Raw genomic sequence first — 22218 nt, 5'->3', positions numbered from 1 at the left:
GCATTCATTCTGGCCTGTCAGACTTCAGACGCTTACTATAGTGCATCCATTATTAATGCGTTTAAATACTACTGAAAGGAAAACGTTCGCGGACGGTCTTTCTCGAGATGCATCGAAATCCTAAAGTGGATTCTCCCGTGTACTTGGTCTGAAACGATGCTGCATGATGAAGCAATCGCGGGCATCTTTAAACGCAAATGCGGAGCGGTCGAATCGGGAAACACTCAAATACAAATACAAACGGGAGTCGAATGAGATGGAAGCGTCCGATATGTGCCCCGATGGTTCAGGAAACATTGAGCATAAAAAGAGAAAGTAAGCCTGGAAATATAGCAGGTTGGAAAGTAGTCCGAATTTTTCCCTTCTCAAAGCATGAACGTATTTTACTCCCACTCATGTTATAACCTAAATCATATTTTAGACATTATATCTGTGTGGCTTTCTTTCTTTTGTGGAATATAGATAGCAATAATATTTCCAAATAAATCTCACGGAATAAAGAAAGTTTATGAGACTGATTAAATGATGATATATAATGATCTTTGCTTGAAGCGAACCTTTATGTTTATATTTTTTGAGTTCTAAAGAAAAAACGTGATTTTATACTATTTATTGATAAGTCACCGTTATTAATATAGAGCTTTTTAGTTACAATAATGTACAATAATAGCCATTATAGTATAATTACGACGTATAAGAGGCTTATATATGAGACGATGAAGCTCACACTGCAAAGTCAGCGCTGTACTACGGTAAAAAGTTCGAAATAAATATGTCAAATTAAACATAACTTTTTGTTCAGTCAACACAATATGACTAGGAACACATAATGAACTGATGAGACCACGAAAGCCTATTAAATATACCCAAAACAAATATAATCTCATGTTTAATCACTACAGAGACGTCGGAGCCAGAGGCAAATGTGGGAAGGACTAACCGAGCTTGAGGCTGCTCTCAAATTTTTTAATTTTTAATTTTAAACAACCACGTGGCCACCTGAAGATCTCTTCAAGCTACTTTTAGAGCTACATAGAGCTCAGCATAACAGTAAAAGCTAACACCGTGTTTTACAAGCAAACCGTGAAAGGAAACGGTCCTAGTATTGAGCCCTGAGGTACTACGGTTGAATAGATAGAAACTAAACCACGCCAAGGTTTGGTTTAAATATGATTTAAATGATTTAACAAATTAGTAAAATTTTTGGAAATCAATTAAATGTCCAGTTTATATCAGAAAGTTAATATAAATATAAATTCAATGAATTGAATATACATTTTTTTGGTCTGCATTTTATTAACTTTTTTTGTCTTATATAAATATTTAGCATTTTATTCTTTTCTCAGTGGTTGAAAATGATTGTCCGATTTTTACTGGAATCTAAATGTTGTAAATGAGTACATTTATTGACATTTGCTATGTATATAGTGTGCAGGATTTAAAAAAAATATATATTATTATACGTTTTTTCCTCGCTGGCTGGAAATGATTGTCCGATTTTCATCAGAAAGTTATAAAAGCTTAATTTTTCTCCCCCACCGGGGGAAGAAATCCTGAGTTATGAAAGTTATGTTTTCTAATGCATAAAGCTCTTTAATCTCGCAAGATCAAGGAAATTCGAGTCCTCGTGATATGACCTCTTTAACAAGTTAAAAAAACGTGTTAGCGCTTCTTATAAAGTGATCAAAGCGGGACTTAGAGACGACGGCACGCTACAAATACGAGCAGCCAATGAGCAGATGAAAGTGCATACGAGCAGGTGGCGAGATCAGTCCATCTGAACTGAGTCCATGTCCCTTCATCGCTCTCTTTTTCATTCTTCTCTCCATCTATGGTTTAAAACAGCCGTCTGTTTGGTTAATTGTGAAGTCATCGCTCTGTGTGTTGACGTGCATCGTGTTTTTCGGGGCTCATCGGGTTATGGAGACGTGCTGCGTAAACCCATGCTCACTTGTAAGACAAAAACACTGCCTAACTGATCAAAGGCAGGATTTGCACATCAATATACACAATACGGGATGAATTAATGGGCTGCGAGGCTTGTTCCTCTCTCCTCTCTCTGTATCACACATAAAAAGCCGGGCTGGTGCTGCTATTCTTGTTACATTAGTGCGCGTGGAGATCTGACAAAGATATGTGCGTCATTAGACGTGTGCGCTAGACTGCAAATAGCCATCGTGAAGAGGAAAACATGCCCTCTGTCCGGCACACATAAAGCTTATTAACGTACTTAAATCCTACACACTTTATAACCTTTTACTTTAGTAATTTAGACATATTTCACATGAATGAGAATGCTAAAATGACACCAAATGCCACAGCAGTTTTATCAATGGAGGTCAGCAGGTCACTGTAATGCTTTGATCGTTGCTAGGCCACTTTTTGATTGGTTTCGAGAGACAAAAAAAAATATGATGCATTTATATTTATAATTTAATTTATATTATGCATTTTGCCAGTAGAATGTTTTAATTTAATTTAATTTAATTAATTCCATTTAATTTAATTTAATTTAATTTAAATTAAATTAAATTAAATTTAATTTAATTTTAATTTAATTCAATTTTAATTCAATTCAATTTTAAGTTTAATTTAATTTAATTCAATTTTAAGTTTAATTTAATTCAATTCAATTAATTTTTTATTTTAATTAAATCTCACAAAATCTAAAAAAATATGGCTTATTTTTTTATTTATTTTACTTACATTTTATTTTCCTTATTTTCATTTAGTACTGTAATACTGTAAAAAATTATGTGCGTTTTTGCATTTTTTTAACTGATTAAAATAACTGAACAAACACTAGATTTTTAAAGAAAATGAAATTGAATTATACTTTGTACTTGTCTGAGCTGCTCTCACTGACACTCTATGGTTTCCATTTGTTTGTTAAATAGTGTGAAATGCTTATTATGTAAAGATTTGTTAAACATTATCCAATAGCCTGCGCATCCTCTGTGATGTTTCAGAAAACGATTTGATTAGAGACTACACAGACAAAATGTTTTATTCTCTGAAATAATACGCACAACGAACGGTCCACAGTAACAGAAGTCGAATAAAGTAAAGCTATTGTTAAAAACGGAGACCCTTAGAAACGCTGCTGATTAAATTCAAGTCGAACCGAATGTGATTTCTATCCTTCATTTACAGGCCCAGCGTGTACTTTTTCTGAATAACAATATGCCTCGTCCCTTATTATCTTCTCCCAGGCCGTCCGCGGTGTTGAATTAAAGCGCGCTTTGAAAAAGAAACATTTGCGAAAGCTTTGAAAAGTCTAGACTATTCCCACACTTTTTTTCCTGCCACCATCAGCCATTTAAACAGAAAAGAGAAAAGCGACGCTGCTGTTTGAGCCAACAAACACGAACCCTTTGTCTCCTAAAGCACCTGCTTGAGTCACATGACCCTCATCCTCTCTCACACCGGACCCTCCGTGTCCAGTTTATCATTTCAATAGGTGTGTGTGCTTTAATAAGTCCTGTGACCTTTACAGTGATGGATCCAGATAAACAGCCTCCGACCGCAGTGATCGTTCATTAATAAAATAGCCTTGTGAAATACAATCATGCTTAACTGTTTCGAAAGTACGCATCAAATTTTAAAAGTGCATATATTTTTAAAACTTACAATATTTATTTAAAAGCCTTGACAAAAGACTTCATGACTCATTAATAACAAAAAAAATAATACCACTGTTAAATATAAAGATATAAAATGTAAACATATACAATATTATATATATTTATACTTATATGCATTATTTTAGATTTACATTTATTTGCCTAAAAATTGTAGTGGTACTACAGATAATATAGTAATAATAAATTGAATAAATGAATATATATTAATTTATTTTATATACTGTATCGTTGTTTTATGGTAGATTTTTTGGCACAATTTCTTTGCAATGATAAGCATGCATTGCAATAATTTTAAATAAAAAGTTTATCTTAAATTACAGTTTTGGGGGATAAAATATAGATATAAAATATATAAACATATACAAAACTTTTTTATAATAATGTCAAATTAAAGGTTTTACCTAGAAATGCATTTTAAATTATTATATTAAGTATGTTGTTTGAAGCGCATTAAAGAAGTGCACTTATTTTAATGTGTTGTCTAACATACACAAGTAAAGAACTAGATTAGTAACTGTAGTTGGTTATTCAATACTACATCAATTACATTAAGGTATTTTTTAGTTTACAGACGCATGTAATTGATGTAATTAAGTAGGTCAGAAAAGCACTCCAGTGTCGCATTACTTATCATTCAGTTTACACGTAAACGTACATTTTTCTTTCTTAAACATATGCTAAAGTGCTTGCGCTTGTATCCGGAGGAGGTAGCGAGCGCAAACAGGTGGCTTGACATATGCACGCTACATCCGTGTGGCAAATAAGTGAATGGTTAACGTTAAGGCCGCTTGCTGGACCCGCACAGAAGGAAACGCTTGTCCCGGCACCTGCTGCTTGTGTTGTGCTCCGCTCGAGGCCTGCAGCGTCAGCTGTTCGGAGTCCGTCAGATACCAGATACCAGGATGACGGGACACATTCAAACCGTCCCGCTATCAGCCGCTCTCTCTGTGTCTGAAACGCAATTTGTCTTCGTGAAGCGCCTCAGGTTAGCACGCAAATCATAAGCGGACCCGTTAAGTCGAATAAAGATTTGCGCGTCGCAAACTGCCGTTTCCTGTGATGTTTTCTCCCAAGAAACCGGTAAACAGAGCTTTAGATGAGCAGCCCAAAGCTAATTCGCCTCTCTTCGCGTGCCGGCGCGTTGAGCCAAGTCACACATTTTCAAATCCACAGTTAATTTGTCGGCTAGCAGACTGCAATGAATCTGCCTGTTGACACAAAACACGCACGCCAAGCCGGACGGGAAACCAGACGTGTGTGTTTTCTAGACATCTGGGCGAACCGTAGACGCGACTGTCAACGGGCAGCGCTTCGGGGGATCGCCGAGAAAGAGCGTGTCTTTCCCTGCTCTAGGCGAGGGCTTGGCCTTGTGCCACACACTTTCACAAAGCAATCGCTGGCAGGATTTTCTTAAGCCAATCGGCGAATCAAACCGCGGCAAGGCTGAAAAGGGAAACGAAAAGCTCAAACGGCTGCTTAAGTTATCGGTTCCTCCGTAGGTTTAGCTGAGTCACCGTCGGCATCAGAATAGCAAGCATGCTCTCAGTAATTATTGATATAGAGTTTCAGTACACTGTAGGCATCATGATTATTTATTGTTTCTCAGCCGGCGTCCAATGCAGCCTCAAGGTTATAAGCAAGCGGCTTCGTGAAATGTTCATGATACATCTTACGTAAGAAAGCAGAAATACGCCGGGCGTTTCAGCAACAGCAGGTGCAAACTGAAACTCTACTAACCGGCTCACAAAGGTCAGTCAAACGGTCTGACCGAGCCAAGGATTTGTCCTCAAACCACTCTATTAATACCAAATGAGCCTTATTAGGGCTGTTAGATGCAAACCACATACCTATACGTGCAATTCGCCGCAGTTTGAAATGAACGCTAGCGGCACTACTCTTATTCATTTTCTCACAGATCATGCCCACAAGCATAAAACGCTTTCACCGTAATCCATGATTTGTAATTCACATAACTAGCTCTGCATGCTGTCTTTTCTGACGTGGTAAACTTGCTCTGTAGCACACCCGGTACAGCACTGAGTCAAACACAAGTCACGATAAAAGAGCTCAAAGACTTGTAAAAGCAGCCAGTGTGTTTTTATCTCACGTTTGCTTTTGTTAACGCCATCGGTTGGCTTTAGGGTTATTTTCAAACATGCTTCAGCATTAACTTCTAGCGCCGGTCATCAGTACATATGATTGTAAGATCCTTCGGGTGTACAGCAATACACAATAAAGCGCTAAATAAATGCCTCAGTCATTCATTCTATTTCAAACTGTTGCAATACGACCAACAATGTTGGCACGCATTGGATAAAACTGAACGCTACCCTTCTGGAGGTTTTACTCGTGTTGCAAATAGTACAAGATGCAATGTAACATTTTAGATGCGCATTTTTACAACGAATCTGTGCTGAATCAGACATATCTGAAAGAAATAGGCTTGCATTATTATATAATGCTTAATTGTGTCATACGTAGTTATTATTATTAGAGTTGCATTTCAAATGAAATCATCACTTTGTCATCATATTTAGTTTTAACTTCGTTTCATAATTTGCATACTTTCATATTGAATTTGAGGAAGAACGTCTCACATGTTCTGGGCGTGTGACTGTTTGGTATAAATGCATTTGACCTTTGACCCTTATGTTCTTCGACCTCTGACACACGACCAGCATCATTTAAACGACGTCAAGTCAAGTCGCTTTTAACAATACAGATTGTGTCAAAGCAGCTTTACAGCATCAAATAGGAAAACTGTGTGTTAATAATAATCTCATTTCACATGTAAAACAACTACTGGTTTAAATGCCGTACAATAAATCGAGGTATTTAACCTCAGTGGCATAAAAAGACCATCCACAACCAAGACATTCTGCAATATAAGCACTGTTGGTATAAAAAATGAGAAACCCTGTGCTGAGGATTTTCCTCTGACTCCTGAAGTTTCACAGCAGCTGGTATCAGCGCTGGCAACCTTGAGCTTCAGCTATCAGTCAGGCTCTTGTACACAGCTGTGACACCTCAGCAGATCTGCGGCGTACCGCCATTACGTCCAATCAGGAGTTCCAGCCCTGACTCTCTTACACAAGAGCGCCGCGCTGACAGATTAGGTGTCGTCACGGGCTCACGTACGTGGAGAGAAACCGGAATGCAGGCAGGGTTTCCTAAACGTTGAGGGACTGGTGAGGCCTGGCGCTGTCAGAAGGTCAGAGGTGCCTGAGCTACGAACAGACGCCTCCAACTGTGTGACACAGCAGCTGTGTGCTATAAACAAGAGGATCTGCTGGAGCTACGGTGCATGTCAATATGACCATGTGATGTGAACGTTTAAAATATACTTGTCAGTAATGTCGTATCACATTTATGTCTCCAAATATATACGCGACCAAACATGCCTGGGGCATTTAACTCCTTACAGCCCTCCATATGGAATATTTTAGAAATGCAGATCTATAATCCTCAAGTTATTTGTTGCATTTGCGTTTTCTCGATCCATCCTGGCTACTCTGACACAGCAACCAATCTGTTGTGTGAGTTGGGGGTGGGGCTATTTGTTTGCCTGACCAATGAAAGAGTAATAGAGTATGCAGGGAAATAATCTGAAAACAAAAGCAGAAGTAAGATAAAAGCGGGTTTGCTGAAGTAACCGTGCCATTTAATATCGACACGTGCTTCACAGGAGCGCTTCATGTCACAAGTACAGTGCTTTACCGGGTGCGCTACTGAGCGATTTTACTAAATCAGAAAAGGCAAACGTATGGAGCTGCAAACATCAAAATGTATTCGTTTTGAGCTCAAAAATCACACAAAAGTAGGTCTTTATTGATTTATAATCACTGTCATAATCATAATTTGTGTCAAACGGAATAAAAGCGGCTGGGGTTTTACTGCCAGCTGGAAACGGCAGTGAATTATAGAGTTTGTATAGAGCTTATGTTGTTATTTTTCGCACAGCGCCTCATGAATGTTATTTTAAAAATATCTAAGGCCGTATTATGAATATTGCAGTGACAGTAACACCACAGTGCAACCCTGGAGTGATAAAATATTCTCTTGGAGTGTTCTGAATCTAGGACAGTTGTCCATCTTATAAACCAAAAAAAATACGATCTTTTAAAAAAACACTGGCTTTGACAAATGACATACTGATTGTTAGTCCAGTCAAGTCTCGTGTACATAAATGTCTAGTCTGCTAATGCCTTCTGGGAGACTTTTTTTTACAGCCTTGAATGTGTAATGTAAAATTCCGCTCAGATAGATTAAAAGGAATTATGATGAATTCCAGATCACTTCGTTATACATGTACAGCCATATAAGCAAAGGCTTGTACTGGTGTTTGTTCCCACTGCATTCCTGTTCCATGTGAGCAGGCTTTTATGCGCAATCTCTTTTGTACTGTGTTAAAGATCATAACAGCAGTTAGTTCCTGAGCCGCAAATGAGTATCGAAAACAATCACTGGCCAAAGATTTATTAACTTAAGAACCACAGTCACGTCCTTGTGAAACTTGTTGATATCCAGTCGTTAGCGCCGAGAGTGAGGAGCGGGCCCAGTGTTCGGATCCATCAGCCTCCTTGTGCTTCCAGACAGATGGGAGATATCGAACGATGATAGCTGATAGCTGATCACACTGGAAAACAATTAGCACTTCTCATGTGGATCTTGATGTCCGCCATCTGGATAAACACGCTGACCTGTGAAGCTCCTGCAGCTGCAATCAAAAGCTGCGAACTGTTTCCGTAAATACTCTTGTACTGTTAAAATGAAATGTATGTATCAGTCACAAAACGGCTAAAAAGTCCTAAAAAACTAGCATACGGCATGAGAACAACCTGCATAGCAACACCCTAGCAACCACCCAGAACACCCTAACAACCGCATAATATCAACATATTTCCATATAACAACAGAAACACTCCGGAAGCCCCTCGGACCACATCAGTAACTGCATAGCAACACCATAGAACACCTTAACAACAACCCAGACACCCTAGCAACTGCATGGAAACCCCATAGCAACCGGCAAGAATGCTTTACCAACCGCATAACAATGCCCTAGCAATTACCTAAAACACTATAGCACCCTAGCAACAGCAAACAAAAGCAAACACCCTAGCAACCACCCAGAACACCCTAACAACCGCATAATATTAACATATTTCCATATAACAACAGAAACACTCCTGAAGCCCCTCGGACCACACCAGTAACTGCATAGCAACACCATAGAACACCTTAACAACAACCCAGACACCCTAGCAACTGCATGGAAACCCCATAGCAACCGTCAAGAATGCTTTACCAACCACATAACAATGCCCTAGCAATTACCTAAAACACCCTAGCACCCTAGCAACAGCAAACAAAAGCAAACACCCTAGCAACCACCCAGAACATCCTAGAAATTGCATAGAAACACCTTGGAACAAGTTTTTAACACCTCTGCAACTACCCAGAATACCCTAGTAACCGCCTATCGACAGCCCAGAGATCATAGGCAAGTTGTAGCACTAGCTAGTAGGAACTCAATAGCAATCTATCGGTCTGCTTGTCTGTCGTAGAGGCAGCATAGCCTTAAAAACTTTAACGTAAAACTACATTGAACTTTCAGGACTAGGCTTTCTCAACTCGAGTGAGTCAACAAACATCATTATCTACAGTAGATTAAGACGGACTTTCTCAGGCGTCTCTTCCTTTGTTGGAAGGTAAAGTCTCGCTGAGGATCAATGAAAGATGCAAGCCAATCTTAGCCCAGTGCTAATCGTGCAACTTTCTAAGAGGTTCTTTGGCCTGGACACCATGTGCGGCTGACCTCAATCCCTCTGCTCTGGGCCTATGGGTCAGTGGCTTTGAGCAGGACACTGCTATTCTTAGCATTAGCACTCAAAGACAAGCACTACGTACAGGAGCTCGTTCTCTGGACCATTATGGCTGCCAGCAAACAGGTTAGTTCAATACGGAAGACCATTTCCACCCAAAAAGACAAAATTGTGAAATATAAACCAGCAATTGCAAAAAAACAACAATTTTTTAATATCACAAAAATGACATCAAATCGACTACAAAAATAGCTTTTTAATTCGCAAGTTGCAAGTTTACATCATGATTATGATTATAACACGCAATTGCGATTATTATAATACTTTTTTAGCACAGTTATGACTATAATGTGCAATTGTTTATTTCATGCAATTGCGAGTTTTTACCTTGCAGTAATGAATATAACTCACAATTGCAACCTTAAATCTGAACTGGGAGATAAAAAGTGACAATTACCTTATTTCACTTTTTTTCCATGCAAGAAAAAAAAATTCTATAGTTTGCATATGATGATATGCAAAATAATTACTTTCATCACAAGACAAGGTTGATGTCATTTCATCTCCCACACTTTATAACTCTGAAAGCGGTTCCTCCCGCTCATGAAAGTTTGATCAGATGGCAGCTGTACTCTGCATGCCTGAGGTGGCACGAGTCCTTGGACGGATGTCTGATCCACAGGACACTATTGTTCTTCTCTGAGTGACCAGAGAGGAGCCAAGAAGGCTTCTCTCATAGACAGGTGTTAAACAAGTGGGAGGATGGCTGGAGCACGTTTTTATTGAATTATCATACAATGATTAAATTACATTATATTTCAATGACACTGGAATGTTTGCAAATTGTAAATGTATTATCATATCAAAATAATGTATTACATTATGATATATGGAAATTTCATAGTATTTTTAAATATATATAAAAATTATTTTGAAATATAGACCACACTGAAATTGGAACTAGATTTTTTAGATTTAAAATGCTAATAAAAAAAAAAAAAATAATAATTAAAAAAAAAAAAAAAAAAAAAAAAATATATATATATATATATATATATATATATATATATATATATATATATATATATATATATATATATATATATATCCATTATATAACATCCATTGCCACTAGAACTCTTAATAAATAAAATTTACATTTTCTTACATTTGTATTAATTTGTACTATTTTTCTTAACTATTATTTATTTAAGTAAATATAAAATTTTTACTAGTGCCGTCAAATGAATAATCACATTCAAAATGAACATTTTTGTTTACAGAATATATGCTTTTGGTTTGTGTATATCTATTACGCATTTGTAAATGTACACACATACAGTATACATTTTGAAAATATTTACACGTATGTATTTATATAATACGTAAATACAAGTATTTTTCTTAAATATATGCATCCATTTGAGTATTTCTATATACACATAATAAATGTACACGCCTATATATTATGCAAACAAAAACTTTTTTGCATGCAATTAATCATTTGACAGCGAATTTTTACTGTACCATTTTGTACTGTTAATGAACCATCACACAAACGTGATTGTTATAACATTTCAGGCCTTCGGCAAACATACTGCGACTGCACGTTTACAGAAACCACATATTAACGAACAGAGAACATGCACACAAACCCTGTCCACCTGTCCAATTATTCTGCCATATGTCCTTTAATGTTGTCATGGTGACCATCTCCATGCAATCATTCATGCAGCCGGGCGCTGTGATGGAAATGAGCCGCGTGATTGGAGCGGTGGACTGAAGGGTGTGTCGAGAGGTCAAGAGGTCACACCTAGGGCAGCTCTGAGCCTCGCAACAATAGCTGAAGCATTAAAAACCCGATGAGCAAAACTAACATAAAAACAACACACACCATCTGTTTACGTTGTCTGGGACTCCGGAGCGTTTCATGTATATTTCAAAGATCGCTGAGCAGCTGCGCATTCGGCTGCGGTTCACAATCATTCCCTTCAATCTATCCGAACCGAGCTCACGTGAGCTGATGATTTTTGCACGTTTAGGGTTCGACAGCATCAACCGGCACGTCATAATCGAAGAATCTGTCCAGCTGTAAATATGGAAAGACTCCTTCGGTGGAGACAGAATTAGGTCAGAGTGAACCTGAGCAGGGAAGATCTCATTACCTCGCATGCTAACCGCCGCAACCAGGAACACAGCTTCTGCGCTCGGACAAACCCCAGGCCGGCCAATCAGAAGCCACGGAGAGAGGACGCTGTTCGGGGGAAACTGCGGAGACGTCAAACATACCGTCATTCTGTCGTTCACAATGTCAACATGCAAACGTACGAGCCCGTCCTGTTTATAGTGGCCGCATTTTTGGGGGTCATTATATAAACCGTGATATTAAACAAGCACTTAGTGACTGACATGGTGTAAAACAACTTAAATCGTACTCTGGGTAGAGCCCACATATTACATAGACCTCATTTACACACGGATTCATATCCAAACACATCTGGGTGTATATTTTTGCATTTATACCTTCATTTTATACACACACACACACACACACATATATATATATACATACATACATATTTGTTTGTACACTATGTGAGTCACTAAGTAATGCATTTATTTTCTTTTAGAGGTGATTATATTGTACGTGCTATAAAATAAGACATATTATAAGATATAATTTTTTTTTTTTTACTAGTGTGCGCAGGACACTATAGATCATTTTAATAAGCGATTATAGGTGAAGAAAAATTACAAGTGAAATGTATTTTTGGTTTGACTGGGGGTAAATATGAAGAGTTTATTTGCAAAAACATAACATTTTACAAAACCATGTTTTTTTTTATTATGTTATCACGATTTTATTGTTTTTTGTGTTAGTTATATTTTGTGGTCATTTTTTCTACCTATTTAAAACAGGTTAAAAAAGACTGCAATTTGATTTTGATTATTTGGACATACGAAGGGGCCGAACAGGAGCGCAACATTAGCTGCTAATGCTAATTCAGTCGTGCAATGGCTGCAGAGGCACTTCCACTTCAATCTTTCCGTCATAAAAAACAGCGAGCATTGTAATCAACGCCGCTTTTCTCACAGATATCGTTTGCGGTGAGCGCTTCTTACCGCACAAACCACCAGAGACCTTGAAAATAAGGGGACGTGACCAAAGATATTGACATTAGATGTTAGTACAAGCTCAAATTTAGCCAGTGCATGTGCACCATTTTGAGTGAAAGGGCTCCTTTTTCACAAATATGTGTGTTTATCAAAGAGCTATTGTATTTCACTCACCCAGCAAGACCGAACTGCTGGCAAACTAAAATGAAAAGCAACAGCATCCATTTTCAGTGAAATGGAGAAGATCCTGTCATCGGGAAAGGTCAGCAATAGTGTGCAAAGTGACAAACACGTGCACCGTCACACACACACACACACACACACACTGCTATTTTTACTGATAATTACTCTCACACTGTCATCTTTACAGTCAGCGCCGTTTAATGCAACTCGGGCTCACTGAAAAACATGCCCGCGCGTATCTGCAGAGTGATATTGCATTGCTTCCTGACAGTTTCCCCACACATTCAATGACGCCGGTTGCTGGATATATCGCGACATTTTGAAAATGCAATGCGCTAAAAGGTCAACGCTGTATCTCAATCGAACATAACGAAAGTGTAACAGACCTTAAAGCAAACGTGAGATAAAAACCACGTCACTTTATCTTGCTGCGCTGAACGAGCGCAATGCTGTACCGGGTGCGCGACCGAGCAAGTTTACCGCATCTGAAAAGACAGATATAAGGGGCTAGTAATGAGATGCGTACATCAAAATGTGCTACTTTACAAATCACGCACTCTAGTAAAAGCGTTTCGAGCTCATAACATAGATTTGTGCATTAGAAAAAGCATAACACAAAATATGTCTATATTGATAATTATTCATAATTTGCACAAAAACGGATCGTTTTTGGTGTTTTACTGCTACTAGTGTTTATTTCAGCTACGATCGTATGTACAGATGCATTTCTGCTAAATAGATTTTTTTTTTTATTTTAATTTGAGCTGCAAAACATAATTAGCATTTTCCTAATTAGTATTTTTGCCTGTTTTCCAGTACAAATGTCTTTTAAAATAAATGACATTATATAAAGTCTTGTTTTCCGACAAATACATAAAAACGTATAAAAATATATAAAAAGGGAATATATCCGGCCACGGCGAACTTAATTCAAAACGAAAAAAAGTAGTTTGTATTTATAGTATTTCTGTTTTACGCAATTAACATTTTCTCTTGTTTTAAGCTTTTTTTGTAGATTTTTTTTTCTTAAGCATTTCGATTTAAGAAAGTTTAGACATTTGATTTTTTTTGCAGTGCAGTATCTGTTGAGTTTACGGGTGGCATCAGGCTCGGGATGATTCTGTAAAGCATTGCACTTTTACATGCATAATATATGACACATGCGGGCGAAAACAAGCCCAAATTATGAAGTCGTATGACGTTTTACTTCTTGGAAAGCACTGAAAACTATATATTTGCCTCGGCTAAGACTGCAAATCAATATCTCCCCAGCCTCGCCTGGACATCCGATCGATACTCGCTCCGCAGATGAGTGGATGGGAAAAAGTAAGTATGCTAAAGGAGCATGTTTTCAAGGTTGGTTTTCTCCGGCGTATCCCATGCAGTCCCTCCAGCCGGTCTCGCCGTGGGAGAAGGAAGCACGTCCAGCCCCACCATCAAGGCGTTAATTGAGCAAAGCTGCAGGCCGGAGGCTCCATGTGCATTTGTTTGTGTTTATCTCTCACTGATAACACGTCAGTGCTCCCTACAGGCCAGCGCCAAATCACGGCCGAGCAACAACCAGCGAGACGCCGAAGACGGCGCCGGAAAGAGATTCAGGCCTGTTGTAATTAATGCCGATTATAGTCTGACTGTGGGTATCTGATAATAACATATGTATAAATAGATGAAAGGTTTATTTGAATTTAGTTTTCAAAAATATGTTTATGTTTTGTTGTCATGTTTTTATTGTGTTAGTTGTATTTTTTTAACAATAAAAAAAATAAAATAAAAAATATATATATATATATATATATATTTTTTTTTTTTATTTTTTTATTTTTTTATTGTTAAAAATATATATATATATATATATATATATATATATATATATATATATATATTTATATATATATTTATTATTCATTCATTTCATCATTACATATAAAACTAAGTAAAATAATAATAATAACAGTGCATTAGGCTTATATCGTAAGTGAAATGAAGTACACAATAAAATCGTCCTCATTTAGGAATATTCTTACCATAGGCCATGTCATGATTTATCTGATCATAATTATTTGAAAAATACAAAAATATATTGCTGTTTGAATTTCAATCACATTTCGCCTTCCAGACAGGCTACTTCTATTAAATATATTATAAATACTTAATGATAAAAAAATTTATTTTTCACAGCATTAAGGAAAATCTCGAGAGCTTATTTTTATTAGGAATATTTTTTATATTATATACAATATAACCAAACAGAATAAAATAAATCTTTTTAATTATGATGTCCTACAAATAGCTGCATTTAATTGACTCTATATTCGTGATCAAAACACACTTCGCTACATTATTAATATCGTTATTTCTTAGAATTTTTCTTTTCTTTGCTCTTCTTTTATAAAATCTCTCTGCATGAAAAAACTCTCTGCTAAATGTGTAACCCAAACATATCTTTTTCCGTTTAATATAAAAGATGGCGTTCCTACCGGAAGTAGGTTTGGGGACCAAACCATATAAAATTTTGCGTTCCAAAAAAACATGAATTTTGTGGCTTTAAGGTTGATGTTTATTTATGATGTTTAAGACGAGCATGCTGCAGCTGCTATAGCAAGCACTCGCTAATGGAGAAACAGGATTCGTCCATAATGGTGTAGTTATGACCGAGCAGCAGGTCCATGTTAATCAGATGACCCTCGGGCCGCAGCTATGGTAATATGTTGACTCCAGCAAGCTATTTTTGAGTGTTCAAGCACACAGGGTCCCAACCTGAGGGTACAGATGCTTGAGTTTGCCAATCGCGACACAGCTAGGTCCGCACGAAGTACGCGGCTTGTTTATCCGTGCGTGTTTTTGGAGTCCGGTCCATGCTACGGGCGGCTGAATCATCCCTGAACCCCAGAGAGCATCTCGTTCTAGAGAAGACCGTGACTCAGTCTCCTCCAGCCGTCAAACCGAACTCTGCACAACTTCTGCAGCCGACGGGCAAAAAGAGCGGCTTCCCAGGTCTCGAGTGGAGAGGACCAGACTCGGCGGACACCGAGAACAGGCCAGAGTCTCATCCAACTGTGTGCTTAAAGGAATAATTTATCGCATTTCAAGTAAACTCAATAGTACCGTAATATTTACTGAAGCTCTGTTTATACGCAAATGCAAACGAAAGGATTCAAAACTAAATCTTAGCTCAGTCCGCTAGCGGCTTACTGACAAATCCTGGTGTAATAAAATTAAAACTGAACTTGATTGTGGAAAAATAGCGGAATTGATTTACTGTTAATACACTTTCGTTTAAATGGAGACTTTCTTTTCTCTTTCAGAATGATGATTAGCTCTTTTATTGTAAGTCGGGACATTTTTTGTCTCCCAGGAAGCTGATTGGCTCTTTTCCTGCAAGGCGGAACTTTCTTTTCTCTGTCAGAAAGCTGATTGGCTCTTTTGGCAGGACTTTCTTTTCTCTAACAGGTGATTGGCTCATTTAGTGTAAGGCGGAACTTTCTTTTCTCTGTCAGAAAGCTGATTGGCTCTTTTGGCAGGACTTTCTTTTCTCTAACAGGTGATTGGCTCATTTAGTGTAAGGCGGGGCTTTCTTTTCTCTGTCAGAAAGCTGATTGGCTCTTTTACCGATTTTACATGATGATTAACTCTTTTAGTGTGAGACGGGACGCTCTTATCGATCAGGAGGCTGATTGACTTTTACTGTAAGGCAGGACTTTCTTTTCTCTGCCAGAATGATAATTAGCTCTTTTATTGTAAGACAGGACATTTTTGTCGATCAGGAAGCCGATTGGCTCTTTTCATGCAAGGCGGAACTTTCTATTCTCTGTCGAGCAGGTGATTGGCTCATTTCGTGTAAGGCGGGGCTTTCTTTTCTCTGCCAAAAAGTTGATCAGCTCTTTTTCAGGAAGCTGATTGGCTCTTTTGGCAGGACTTTCTTTTCTCTAACAGTCGATTGGCTCTTTTACTGGAAAGGCGGGACATTCTTTTCTCTATCAGGAAGCTGATTGCCTCTTTTGGCAAAACTTTCTTTTCTCTAACAGTCGATTGGCTCTTTTACCAGAGGGCGGGACATTCTTTTCTCTGTCAAAAAGGTGATTGGCTATTTTACTATACAGTTTGTCTATTAAAAAAAATATAATTTTTACTGTAAGGCAGAAATTTTTTTTCCCCCCTGTCTAAAATGAATTGGATGTTTTCTCTGTAACGTGTGCCCTGTACGAGTGGACGTCTTTCATTTTAGCATCTCTGTTATATTCGGCATGTTATTGTTTATAGTGCGTTGCCGGGCAGCTGATGTTTAACAGAAGTGCACATGGTGTTCTGTGATAACACGCAGTTCACCGAGTCTAGATCCACTGTACGTTGATGGATGGATCCCTGGATCATTAGTGATGTGCTCTGAAACACGATCATCGCTCGTGCCACGTAGCGTTTGAAGACCTCGCCGTCGAGGAGGCGGAGGATCTCCGAGCGGACACGAGTGATGGACGGCCACAGCTAGAGGAAGGCTGGACGCGTCCAGCGGGTGTTATATCCCGTTTCCAGATATAACTCTCCCTCGTTAAGCTCTCCTATCATGCTCACCGGAGCGCTGCCGTCACTGGCACTGAGCCAAGATGGCGGCTTCCACAAATCTCAACATTTCAGCGCTCGCTCAGTGCAGCGGATAAATGATGAAGCCACGCTACGGCACATTTCATTTGCAGTCTAGCAGTGTCCATAAACACCCTACGGGAGGTGAGCTTTAAAAACCCGAACTGTCAGAAGATACAAACGCAAGCAGGTTTCGTCCTCGGAGCGCTTGCCTTGTTTGAGAGCACCGTGCCGCTAATTGCATTACATGCACATGCAAGTTATGAACAATTACATTTTTTTATTTTATTTTTTAAAGAAGTCTCTTTTGCTCATCAAGACTGAATTTATTTGATTATAATAAAAATAAAATAGTTAAAATTATAATATTACAATTTAAAATAGCTGTTTTCTATGTGAATATACTGTGAAATGGCATCGTTACGTCACATGACACTTCAGAAATCATTTTTAATATACATTTTAATTATTTCCATGGAAACTACGGGTAACGTATCATTTGACAAAGATAAATTGATTATTTGAACAATTTGGAAATGTCTTCTTTTTCAAGTAAATGTTCTTTTGGACTTTCTATTCATCAGTGAATCCTTAAAAATAAATGCATCAGTTTACATAAAATTGAAGTGTTTCTTATATTAGAATGTTTTCTTAAGGATCGCGCTAAACTAAAGACTGGAATAATGATGATTTGATCAGAAAAATAAATTACATTTTAACATATAGCGACATAAAAAACAGCCATTTTAAATTGTAATAATATTTAATATTTTTACTGTATTTTTACTGGTCAAACAAATGCAGCCATGATGAGAATAACACTTTATTAAAAAAAATAAAAAATTAATTATTCCAAATTTTTACTGGTAGTGAACACAATGGACTTTTTGCTTAAAAGTTAAAAATTGGGGAAAGTGTATATTTGACAGTCTGAGACAGGTGAAAATGAATCGATGTACTCTTTCTCTCTCAATCTAACTGGTGTTCTCCTCTAACGTTCCCCTTTGATCCAGCACAACATTACCAGAACGATCTCCACAGCAGCTCATCAGATCCTGTAGGTCACTTCCGACCAGCAGTTATACATCAGACTGCTGCTAACAAATACACAAAATCAATCTCTAAACACATGCCGTCCGAAATAGAATTCGCTGCTGTCTGCAATATCCCGATAAGAGATTTGATAGCATAAATATTTATAAAGAGCCAAAGGAAATGAAAACGAATTTGCATTCTGCTTTGTTATCATATGACGTGCGCTTCTAAAACTGAATCATATGAATTCATTTCATTCCTTGCTCTGGAGAAATTGTAGATTGGCATTTCTTATAATTGGATTTTTTAACGTGAAGTACGGAAAAAGTGAGTAAAAAGTCATGCCCTTTGATACAAGGTGCATCTGAAACTTTTCTTCTATATATTAATAATAAATATAATTTTTCTTACAAGCAACAGTTGCATGCATGATAATAATAGTGATTATTAGGTGCAATAATAATAATAATAATAATAATTTCTTAAGACTAGTATATTAAAATGCCACAAGGTAATAATAATGATTAACAAAGATAATGATGTATTATAATGTGCATGTATTATAATAATAAAATAACTTAAAAGTATAAATATTAAATGACAATAAAAGGTGCAATATATATATATATATATATATATGATTTTTGCATGAAAAATAATAATGTTTTTCGTTTAATGTGTTTGTCACTGCAAAAACATTTATAACTAATGGAAAAAACGGTATTATCAGTAAATATTGCCATTTCATTTGACACATTCATATTTTGAAGTCGAAATATTGCAGGTCATCTACCCAGCTATTCGGAGAAACCTTTTCGTTACATATTTACTTCTTCCCAATATTTTGGCTAAACAGAAATAAAAGCGTTCCCCATAAAAGCTGCATGGATGCAATTCCCGCTCCATAAGGCTAATTACGCTCGATCTCTCATGGCCAATTACACTGTCAACTTTGATTTTATACACTAACCGCAAATGAAGCCGGTGGAAAAGTAAAACGCCAGCGGGAAACTGTTTACAGACAAGTTCACACCGCCGGGACGAGGCATTACGTAACATCTAAATCCCAATAATGCAAATATCACCGGGCTGAAAACGCTCCAAATGATGAAAACTCAATCCAATATAAACCTGCCAAAGCTCTAAGACGCCCAGATCTGGAGGGGTTTACTTGTTCGGGGATGAAATGGCATTTCTGCATGTGACAGATGTGTGGCTTTGTATAAAGAGAGAGATGCAGTCGGTCCGTCTCTATACTGTAAAAAAAAAAAATTGAACGCTTTTAACAGAACAAAAAAAACCCTGAAAATGCTATAAAAACCTGTTAACGGTAAATTCCTGTAAATCGACGTTCCCAGAAACCCCTGCATTGCATTTCTAATATAGTTTGAATTTGATGTTTCTTCATCAGATACGTTTATTAGGGTTGTTGAATGATTGTTTATTGCATGTTTCGGTTTAATAGCAGCGTATTTTAAACGGGTTACAGTGCTTTAACAGGTCGGTACGTTATTATAGCAGTTAATGAAAATACGGTATTTAACTGTAAATTGAAGGTAAAAGCGTGAAACCTAAAACGCCGTTACCGTAGTTTTTACAGTAAAATTCCGGCAAACCACATCTGCCGGTTTTACTGTAAATTCTCTTTTTTTTTTTTTCAGTGTAGTTCTAAATATAAAGAGTCCTCGCACCTCACAGATGCGTCCAGGAGCCCCAGCCGTGCTCACTGCGCCCCGGGGAAAGCTCCCTGGATACAGCAGCTGGACGAGTTACGTAAGTGATTTCTGCTGGGAGACAGACACGAGCGAGGCGTCTCGCAAGGACTCGTGGTTCAGATCAGCTTTCTTCATTGTTATTGGACGCCCGTGTGCTGATTCAGAGGCTCAATAGTGTGTTGTGTCAGAACATGTACGGTGTGTACCGGCGGCAGCCAATCACAGACGGGGGAGGAGACACTGAATGTCATTTCAAAGGCAGGAAAGAAGCGGCGCGCTGATGCCCTCTACAGCATCGGCTTTATACAACCTCAAATGGATTTGGACTTTTGTGGCAGGACACTACAGGAAAAAGCATTGCTTTTCATGCAGATTTGCTTCTTTCAAACTAGTGAAAAGCAAGCATTTTTTAATCTGCAGACCTGCATATCGATTCATGTGCGTAAAGGGGGTGGGTTTATTTTGCTTTACAGTTTCATCCCTATGTTCTGAAGGGTTTGTTCTTATATTATTGGTTTTTGTTACTTTTATACCTAATACACAGTTGTTTGTTGGCAGTATTTTCTGATTCAAAAATCCAAACTCTCAGCAAAAATACAACCAATTAGTATCTGGGGTGAAAGTAAAAAATCTTTCACTGGGCCAATAATTGATTTTTGTTTTAAATATGCCTGACAGGATTGTCAAGAGGAAGAAAAAAAAATAATAATATATATATATATATATTTATATATATATATATATATATATATATATATATATATATATATATATATATATTATATATATATATTATATATATATTTTTATTTAATTTTTCATTTTGGATGACAACAAAATTACAATTAAAAATTATATTAAAAACTTGTTTTTATTTTTTGTTTTTATGGACTTTTATTATTTTAAAAATTAAATTTTTCATCAAAAACAACTGCAGTTTAAATTATATTTTGAATTTGTAAAATTTAAATTTAAACTTCATTTTGTAAATCAACTCTACACCATATACAAATTATTACATATTTAATTAAAAATGCCTCAATTGAACGTTTAAAACAACGTTTCCTAAATTACATAACTGTAATGATTTTTACTCCATTCACCTCTGCTGTCTCACTTCACGTCACACTTTGAAATGTCTGCATGTTCGTTGCATCAAATAACAAAGAGGCACCTGCAAGAAAAATAACGCTAGTTTCTTGGTTACACTTTACATGTACTTACTATAGTAACCATAAACTATGCATCCACCTAACCCAAAACCATCCTAACCGTACAGTAAGTACATGTAGTTATTTTATATTAGTCAATACCTGAATAATTACACCGTAACAAGAACACATCATTTTAGAATTATGTCAGTTTTGTGAGCCACTTGCTTTTAGTGCATGCATTCACCTCATTTCACCGCAAGCCACAGAAGTAAGCCATTTTCAGTGAACGTGCCAGAATCCTGCTTCATTAACTGCTGAAGTGTTTTTGACTATATAATAACAATAACACAAAGAAATGTCAGTTTGCACAATCAAGCAGTTGTAAGGAGCTATTTTGCACTGCTAAAAATAAAGTGAACGAGAGTTAACTTACAGATGGCTAAGCGTTTAAAATAAGGTGGAGTCCGGCAGAGGAACTGAACGTGCAGAGATTCATATTCACTATAAATATGATCCACCAACTTCTGACGTTTTATGATAGAACAATGGTTCTATTTTTAGGGAAAATAAAATGGGTTTAAGACTGCTTTGGATTCATTTCTGGAGCAAAAATGTCAAAATACGGAGTAAAAATAAAAAAAAATTTTAAACAGCCAAATACATTTGTGAGTAATTTTTTTTTTACTAATTTACTTCTCAGTAAGGGAAAACAATTTGCACAATCCTTTGAAAAAAATCTAAATAAATAATTGTATTTTAATTTTATTTTGTATATAACGATACTGTATCATATTGCAATAAAAATAGTCAGTGCTGATGAACAATTAAACTATAAAAAAAAAACAGGTTTTGTTTAAACACACAGTGATATATAAATATGATATATATAAACATGATATGATATATATATATAAATAAAATTAAACAAATTTAAATATAAAGAAATAAAAATATATATATATATATA

The 22218-nt window shown here is 36.9% G+C and overlaps 1 long non-coding RNA gene across 1 annotated transcript; it reads right to left on the bottom strand.

The window, feature by feature from the left end:
* Window positions 1-6414: 6414 nt before the first annotated feature.
* LOC122332672 lies at window positions 6415-22056 on the bottom strand. Its single transcript, XR_006248510.1, has 3 exons — window positions 21201-22056; window positions 11635-11737; window positions 6415-8404 (listed from the first exon to the last, which is right to left on the bottom strand). It is a non-coding gene; the product is annotated as an uncharacterized LOC122332672 (long non-coding RNA).
* Between the last annotated feature and the right edge of the window lie 162 nt (window positions 22057-22218).

This window comes from Puntigrus tetrazona, unplaced genomic scaffold (assembly GCF_018831695.1).
Source record: "Puntigrus tetrazona isolate hp1 unplaced genomic scaffold, ASM1883169v1 S000000130, whole genome shotgun sequence".
Lineage (NCBI taxonomy): Eukaryota > Metazoa > Chordata > Actinopteri > Cypriniformes > Cyprinidae > Puntigrus > Puntigrus tetrazona.
The sequence above is the reverse complement of the archived record's forward strand: the minus strand, read 5'-3'. Positions and strand labels throughout refer to the sequence as shown.